Source organism: Cryptomeria japonica, chromosome 3 (genome assembly GCF_030272615.1).
Source record: "Cryptomeria japonica chromosome 3, Sugi_1.0, whole genome shotgun sequence".
NCBI classification, from domain to species: Eukaryota; Viridiplantae; Streptophyta; class Pinopsida; order Cupressales; family Cupressaceae; genus Cryptomeria; species Cryptomeria japonica.
In genome coordinates this window covers 84,778,821-84,787,446 of record NC_081407.1, presented here as the reverse complement: position 1 = coordinate 84,787,446, position 8,626 = coordinate 84,778,821, and the positions used below count along the sequence as shown (strand labels likewise).

Below are 8,626 nucleotides of genomic sequence, written 5' to 3'. Positions count from 1 at the left end.
ACATCAGCGACTTCATTTCATGACTGCGACTTCATTCTACATCAGCGACTTGAGCCACAACATTTGAATCACTAGCGAAGATCACTTTGATGCAAGGTTTTGATCCAAATCTGCAGATGACATCAGCAAGTTATGCTCAGTAATTATTGGTGGCATCAAATTCCATCACCGACCTTAGCGAATCATTCAAGGATGGCGACTTCATTCTAAGGCGATCTGATATGTTGCAACTTGATCATGTTTGATCAAGTAACTTGCACTCACCTTATTCCCATAGCGATCAGAATTGGATCAATAGCAATTCTTGTTCAGCGATATATGTTCAAAGAGGTTTCGTGGTATACGAATCGCACATTGAATTTAACTTTGAAAAGCCATGATTCTGAGTTTTGATCAGAAATTCATATTTCATCAGCGATTAGTATCCTAGCAACAACTAGAGCGTCATGCTCTTATCGACCAAAGATATAACAAAGACAGCGATTCCAACAGGTTCATAAGTGACGATTCTGATTTCATCTGCAGATCGTATTTTTGTCAAAACCAAATTCAAATCACACAGGGATCTTACCTTTGACAGCGATTTCATTTGAAAGTGATGAATTCGAACTCCCAAACTACATCAAATTCATCTTATATCTTTCAGCGAATTACGTCTTTGGCAACAATTTAGAGGAGGTCGCGATCACTATATAGTGAGTTTGGCAAGGTGGCTCAGGCGATATTCAGTGGTGGACTTCTGTAGACAACGATTCATACTTGTTAACACTCTTTGAGACCAAGATCGATTTTGACACAGTGGTCAACATTGGGGTAGCGAAATTAACTTTATTAACAAAACTCCCTAAGCGGATGGTTGATTATCGGTGATCTTATCGGAAACAAAAGAAAGACAGTGAATTCGTATAGAGGTGACAGCACTGTTTGTCTAGGGGCAGCGAATTTACATTTATTTTGATCAATGCGTTTGATCAAAATATCTCTAAAAAGGCGATTAGATCAGTATATCAGTAATCTCAGGTCTGAGATGAGTTTCTTTAGTCATCTTTGATCAAATTTCGTCTTACTCTGATTAAGTTTTGTCTTATTTGATTATTGTATGATCTTGATTACAGTAGCCTTCTTTATTTCATTTTGATCGTCTATTAGCGTTTTGAAAGGATTATTATTAGTTCCTGCCCGCAGGAAATTATAGCGGAGGTAGTTTCTCTTAATGCGTTATTAATTCAACCATAGGCAACCAATCATAAATTGTTTTGTTGCAAAAGCTTTCTTATTTTCTTAGTTCCTGCCAGGTAAAGATGCGTATTGTTTACGCGAATTATCACCTTAATTTTTTTTGGCATTTACATATTGGATATGATGGCAGTTTGCAGGAGTTTGCAGGGGATCGTGCGGTTCTCAACGGGAGAGAACGCACATCTCCAGAGGCAGCTGCAGAGCGTCAAAGCAGAGTTCTCGACGGTAGCTTGAACCTGGCAAAATGCATTTGGAAAACCATGCAATGCGGTGTCGTGCATGCAAACCTTGTGTGGAAGCAAATACTGTAAACACGTTTTCTGGTGCAGATTTTTAAGGAGGGAAAATACAGTTGTTGAAAACTCCTGAATGATGTGTCCTCTCGCCAGAGTATTCATATCTCCCGGACATATCTGCTCCAGGGTCGATTTCAGGTGATATACAGATCATCCTGCTTCAGGATATTCAAGTTCCTCTAGCCAACCGGGATAAGTGTTGAGCCCTTGCATCACCACTATGTAAGAGGGCGATTCAAGACGTTTTTTTAAGACGAAATTACATTTCATCTTCAACACCGAAAAAAGTACACCGCGTTTTTATGACCGCCAAATTTGTGGGAAATAAGATTGAAGAGGGTTTGAAGGCGGTGAATCCATTTTCATAACTACGACTGGTCTACAGAGGGAGCCTCTGTTAATCACTGCAAATATAATTCTTTTTGCATGATGTTGGAGGTTTTCACATTTGCTCACAAGTGGATTCCTTTCTGCAAGTCAATTCTGTCGAACCTCGTTACCCAACTAAATTATTTTCTTCTCACGTGACTTCTTCCCTTTCCGAACAGAGAAATGAATTGAAGGTAGCATTTCGCACATTTTCTTTTATAGCCTTGTAATACGAGCTGATTCATTGTTGTTTCTATAATGAGGCAAATATGCATTTATTTGTTGAAATCAGGAAGAATATTAACACAGTTGGAGAATTGGATAAACGATTTAGCACAGAAGCCTCAGGAAGCCCTAAAATTTTTACCGTGATACAGGTCTTGGGATTATGATAATCTTATGGCCACCCACCTATAGTTGCGGTACAGAGAAATTGCTCCTTATGTAGCCTTTATGTTTCTCTTAGAGCTTTGATTTTTTAATCTGTCAGTGTCTATGCAGGTTGTGAATAACATTGGAATTGGTAGATCTGAATAGCTTGCTCCCTTGCTTATGCATGCAACGTCGGAAAAGAGCACCACCAAAATCCTTTGTGATCTGGATGAGAAGTTTTGTCAATATCACTCTAGGGTGGGGGGCATTTTAAAGAGTAACACTAGGGTGGGGGGCATTTTTTTCCTCGATAACAAAGAACTGGGGAAGGGTAAATACATAGATTCCAGCCTGCAAACAGCCATTGAAACGTGATATTTTCGTAGCACTATACAGAATAAACTTGGTGTCTAAAGGAGGCGGCCCAAAGGTGTAGATCCAATGGCTTCATCATTCCCCTGTTTTATGATGCAAAACCCTATGATGTTCGCTAGAAGGAGGTCCATTTGCAGACCCATTCAAAAAACATTATAGTCATTTAGATCGGCAAGATGAGAATACAATCAAGGAATGGGAGAATGCTTCTCATGAAATCTCTTCTTTTCCTAGTAGAACGAGGGCAGAAGAATTCAGGTAAGTAATTTGCATCCTTTTTTTTCAATTAACCCATGGAAAAAACCAAAAGAGAACTTTTATTGAGAGGTCCAGTCATTATATTAGCCATTTGTTTAGGGGAGAAACTGTTTGGTTACCAATTCTTTAAAATTAGCCTGATTTTCTTCTTGTTCAACTTTCTACCCTGTTTCTACCATAATACTAGATTATGGGCTCCTCCTCAGACCCTATTGCTTGGTTTAGGGGATTTATTGATTTCTTTGAGATTTTGTTTCAGATCTCTTTCTATCCCCCAAACCACTTTCATCCCTCAAATTTTCTAGCCATCCGATTTCTGCCTACATCAAATCAGGTCGCCTCCTGTTCATATCGTTCGTGACATTTTCCGGGTTCCTTCAGTTCGATGATTATTATTGGTAGTCTCATTTCATTTACTCGAGGATATGTATTCATATCATTCCAGGATATGGAATTTTAGTCATGTGAATCCCATCTTTGTTTGATTTTCTAGTTTCCAATGGTGCGATCGTGTGGGTATTTTTCGCTCTTTTTCAAACCCAAATTTTCCCTAATTTGGATATAGTTACTCTGATGCAATCAATGTTCCTATTATTTCTACAAGTTGTGAGGATCGAAAAGTACAGGCATATATTGCTACTTCCTTCTAGGTTCTAGTCTCTCTTTTAACTTCATTCATACACTTTAGGACAAATTTATATTGGAAAACACAATTAACATTCTATAATCCATGCACTGAAATTGATTTTACAAAAAGGATGAGTCACTTCTCAGTGTTTCTTGTGAAAGGGTCATATTTGTCATACTGATGATTATATAAATTCTTAAGTAAGATGATAAGAGGATAATTTTCTCTAACCATCGGTATTCCTGATTTATTGTTATGTTAAGAGAGTTGCTATTTTACACTTGTCCTCTTATCATCTTACTGAAGCATTTATATAATCATTAGTATGATAAATATGACCCTTTCACAAGAAATGCTGAGAAATGTATCATCCTTTTTGGAAAATTCAATTTCAGTGCATGGATTATAGAATGTTAACTATGTGTTTTCTAATATAAATTGGTCTTAAAGTGTATGAATGGAGTTAAAAGAGAGTCTGGCACCTGCAAAGAACCAACAATATTTGCCTGTAGTTTTTGGTCCTCACAGTTTGTAGAAATAATGGGAACACTGATAAGAACACTGATTGCATTGCTGAATCAGAAATAATAAACCCACAATAAGATTCTCTCTTTAATTTGAAGAAATGTTCCCCAAGAATTCATTTTTTACACATACCACAAGGCTAATATCATACATAACAAAGTACTAAAATCTTGTTACTTTCCAGTTAAACATTGTTGTTTGGAAGGACAGAAGTTGTGTACTAGTAGATATACTTAAAGTCTTAGTACTTGTGCTATCACTAGCCACCTATTAAATCTAGTGAAAAAAGCACCCCCTATTACTCGGTTTGTCCCTGTACACATCAACGATCACCTCTACATTTGCCTATTCGTCATGAAAAAATGTAGTTCTAATTTCTAAGTAAAAAAGGCATTAGTCCTTAGTAAATATAAAACCTAGAGTCTTAAAACCTTTCTGAGATAGAAATTGTGTTGCTCCAGTCTATCCTATTGTAAATTTGGAGTGCAAGCATGTCTGATGGTAACCTCTGCTCCTATTTAAAATATCAAATAGTCGTTAGACTTGATCAATATTAAGTTTCTTTTCATGATACTTTGGAATAAATAATGTAAAGATGTTTTATATATGAATTAGTCATTTGTAGTTTAAGCAAATCATCATTTTAATATGTAAATTTTTAGAAGAGGTTATTTTTTTTTGTTTATGTTGCTTTTATGTATGGATTAGAATATGTAGATTCTTGAAACACAAACTATTAACACAGAAATTAATATTAGAATAGATTACATTTTACAACTCAAAATAGAGGTTTTACATCAATTTTTTGCTGCTCAATATATTACAGACTTGGACACTTAACAACAAGGGGATCTCTTTATAGAAATAATAGTCCCTAAAAGTTGACCATAAACTAAATTTGTTTGTTCCATACATTTAGCATGCACAGTTTAGAAATCAAATTAACATAAAGACTTCTAAATTGAAAATTCTAAAAATATGACCACTCATGCATTATGCATACAATAAATCACATACTAACATGATATTTATTGTATTGGTTAGAACTTAAGAAGAACAATATCTTTAAGAATTAATGATCACAAACATTTAATTAGTGATCCTCTTTCTATGACTATTATTCAAGTGAATTAATGATCACAAACATTTAATTAGTGATCCTCTTTCTATGACTATTATTCAAGTGACTGTATTCTATCTTTTTCTTACCTTCTTCATTGTATAGTCTTTGACTATCCCATTGCTTTGCTCTTGGTGCCTGTCACCCTATTGATCACTATTTCGGGCTCTTGATATTGTGATGTATGGGCTTTCTAAGTGCTTTGTGACAAATGATCTATTTGACTGAATGACTATCTTTACACTGCTCTGCTCTTGGCTTAGCTACAAACTTTTTTATTGGTTGTATGTGATCAATGTTGACTGTCCTTCAAATTTTGTCTTTACCAATATTGTCACTGAGAATCATAAATATCACATTGCTCTCATCTCTGTGACATGTAAATCTGCACTCTTGGATGTCTTGGATGTATTTGGTGATTGACCCTTTGATTACTATTGTACAATGTATCCTTCCAAATTGTCATTGGAGGTCTTTCATTTGCTTCCCCTACTTTTTGTAGGAGCTTTACAAAGTTTTACCTCAAGTGGAAGGAAGAGAATCACATTGTTAGTAATGGAGTTAATGCAAAGCTTTGTTAACTAATTATTTCAATTGACACAAACCAAGCAGCCTTTAACTTACAAATCTATGCATACAGCAAACAAAAACAAAAACTCCGGGCAGGAACTTTGCTGCTTGCAGCTCTTGCTTGCAGCTCTTGTTTGTTTAAGATGATTATATTTAGTCAATGGTTGAAGGTATGACTTAGAATTACAAGATTTTTTTTAATTAAGGTTTTCATGCCTAGATAATCGATTACACATTCACAAATGAATACCATTGCATGATACTAATTCAGTCAAATCTTGCAGGAGTAGGATGGCGGGATCGTGACATGCACTTATCAATAAGGACTTGAAGAGCGTTATCGTGAAGTTGAAGATCACATCACATTGGGGCAGTGCAGGTGACACGAACCTTGGAAGCATCGACGTGAAGATATTTCAAGGCACACTTTACATCACCAGGCCAACAGGACTCGCGGATGGAGAGTGGCATTGTCAAGACAGTCAACTTCTCTTTAGCAGCCCAATGCAATGAGCTCACCGTTGAATGTGCAAAGCATTATGATCCCCATAGAAGAGTGATTACGGCACTGGATGGAGACAAATCGAGTTGTCACAGATAAGCGTAAACAATAAGTTGTACAAGAGAGAGTAGCGTCACTCAAACCAGTCAATGATGTAGCATGTACTGAAACATACATAAACATTTAAGACGATGATGAGCAAGATGTGACATCTCCTCCACAAGAAGAGCAACAGATGAAAGAGATACAAGTTGAAGAAGAAAGATTAACTATACTTATTTGGCTAAGTGAGACAGATTGTCAAAGAGAGTGATTCTCAAGTTGTGAGATCATGCAAAGAGAAGTAGGATCGATGAACTTCAAGGCACGATGAGGAACATGTATAAGTGACAACAGGGTCTAATGCAAGCAATCAGCATGATGAACAACTATCAACATCAAAGAAAAAGATAACCATCAGCGTCACGCACTCAGGAATAATTTTTACAATCTTGAATTTCCTTCAAAAATCAAAGAATCTTTGCTAGTACAGCCAGATTACAGCTCGTAAATGCAGGTGATAGTGACAAGGCAAGTTTTAGAAGAGTTAATCAAAGTTGTAAAATCGACATGAGTGAAGTCATCGTCACATCAAGCATGAGCACATGTTGAGTATCAAGAGATATGCCTCATTCACATCTACAGCTTGTGGTGAGTTACCAAAGATTGAAGCTAAGGTGGCACCTATTCATCATTACATCCAATCACATGGTGAGTTACCAAAGATTGAAGCTAAGGTGGCACCTATTCATCATTACATCCAATCACATTATTTCAAGGGAAGGTGTCTAGATTCAATGAACCTAGCTCATCTAGATAGCTATCACATAGGCACAAAGATCAATGTACCTATTGTCATCATCTATTGGTTGAATTTTCCAAGGACATGTGTCCTATCAAATGTAATTATATCATTGGTCATGCATTAAATGCTTTGCAATAGGGTTTTGATCTTGTAATCTTGGCCATTGATCTCTAATCGATCTGAGCCACTAAAATGTAATGAGAGCACTATATAAGGCCTCACTTCTTCATTTGTAAAGTTTATAGTTGGTAATTAGTAGTTCAAGAAAAGAGAATAGTGTAGTAGATAATAATTAGAGTAGATTAGAAGAAGACAAAGATTGTTGCCAAGATACTGTTGCAAAAGACATGTAAACTTCATTGAAGAAATGGTGAATTGTATGTGTTGATTCAACAATTTTCATGGTCTTTATAGTTCTTAATTTGATTTCAAGTTATTTAGATGAATGGAATAACTTTTGTGCGATCAATGGTGAAATTCGTATGTCCATACTACTAGCTGTTTGTTGATTGTAGACTTGTCTTGCATAGTTAATTGGAATCATTTAGCGAAGCTTAACTTGAATTATCACTTCTTCATTGATATGCATCAACTTGATGGTGTCTATGCTTGTGGCAATGATATGAAAATCATAAAGCTATCCTTAGAAGATCACACTAGCTTTGTGTAGATGTTCATTGCATGTCGAAGCAAGACCAAGTAGAGTTTCATCAAAGATCATCCATTGCTCCTACATTCCTAGAGTTAGAATAGCCTTCTCAACCCTTATTCTTTTTTCTTTTAAAAAAAAAATCTAAGTCAAGTAAAATCCTACATTCTAGCATCATTCAAGAGTTCAAGTGTTCAACATAAGTCGCCTTGCAGGTAAAGAAAATTACATCAATACCACTGAAGCTATCTGACAAGTCAAGACCTAACATAAAACAACCTTAGAGTCATCTCAAGTGATCCTTCGCAAATCTTCAACACCGAAGAGTCTTTTTATCATGAGAGGATAGAGTACCATTGGTATTTTATTATGCATTTGATAGTGAATCAAAACACCATCAATAGATACCATGTTAAAAATATGGATCGAAGGAGAAAAGTGTTGGGAGTGGTTGTCATTGCACCAAAAGACCAACCTCTCTTATAGAATCCACAAGAGATAGTTAAGCCCTGTCGCAAACACACTGCTTTTTCTGTATAGAGACCAAGGGTGCACACCTTGCAACAATCCCCCCCAGCACAAGCGAGGTTTGAACCCATGACCTAGCTCTGATACCAATTGTTGGGAGTGGTTGTCATTGGACCAAAATATCGACCTATCAATGCCCAATACAACCACTAGATTTACAGAATCCACGAGAGGCAGTTAAGCCATGTCGCAAACACATTGCTTTTGTTGAACAAAGACCAAGTGCGCAAACCTTGCAACAAAAATCACAAAGTAGCTCTAAAATATACAGGCTTAGTCCATTAATTTATAGAGCAGTACATATTAAATCCTCTATCTACTATAGCAAGCAGATACCTACAACATTATTGA

At 36.3% G+C, this 8,626-nt stretch overlaps 1 long non-coding RNA gene across 1 annotated transcript; it reads left to right on the top strand.

Annotated features, from left to right (window-relative positions):
- The first annotated feature begins 1,412 nt into the window (after window positions 1-1,412).
- Window positions 1,413-7,327, top strand: LOC131027915 (uncharacterized). The gene is made up of 2 exons (XR_009102548.2): window positions 1,413-2,098; window positions 6,037-7,327. It is a non-coding gene; the product is annotated as an uncharacterized LOC131027915 (long non-coding RNA).
- Window positions 7,328-8,626: the final 1,299 nt, after the last annotated feature.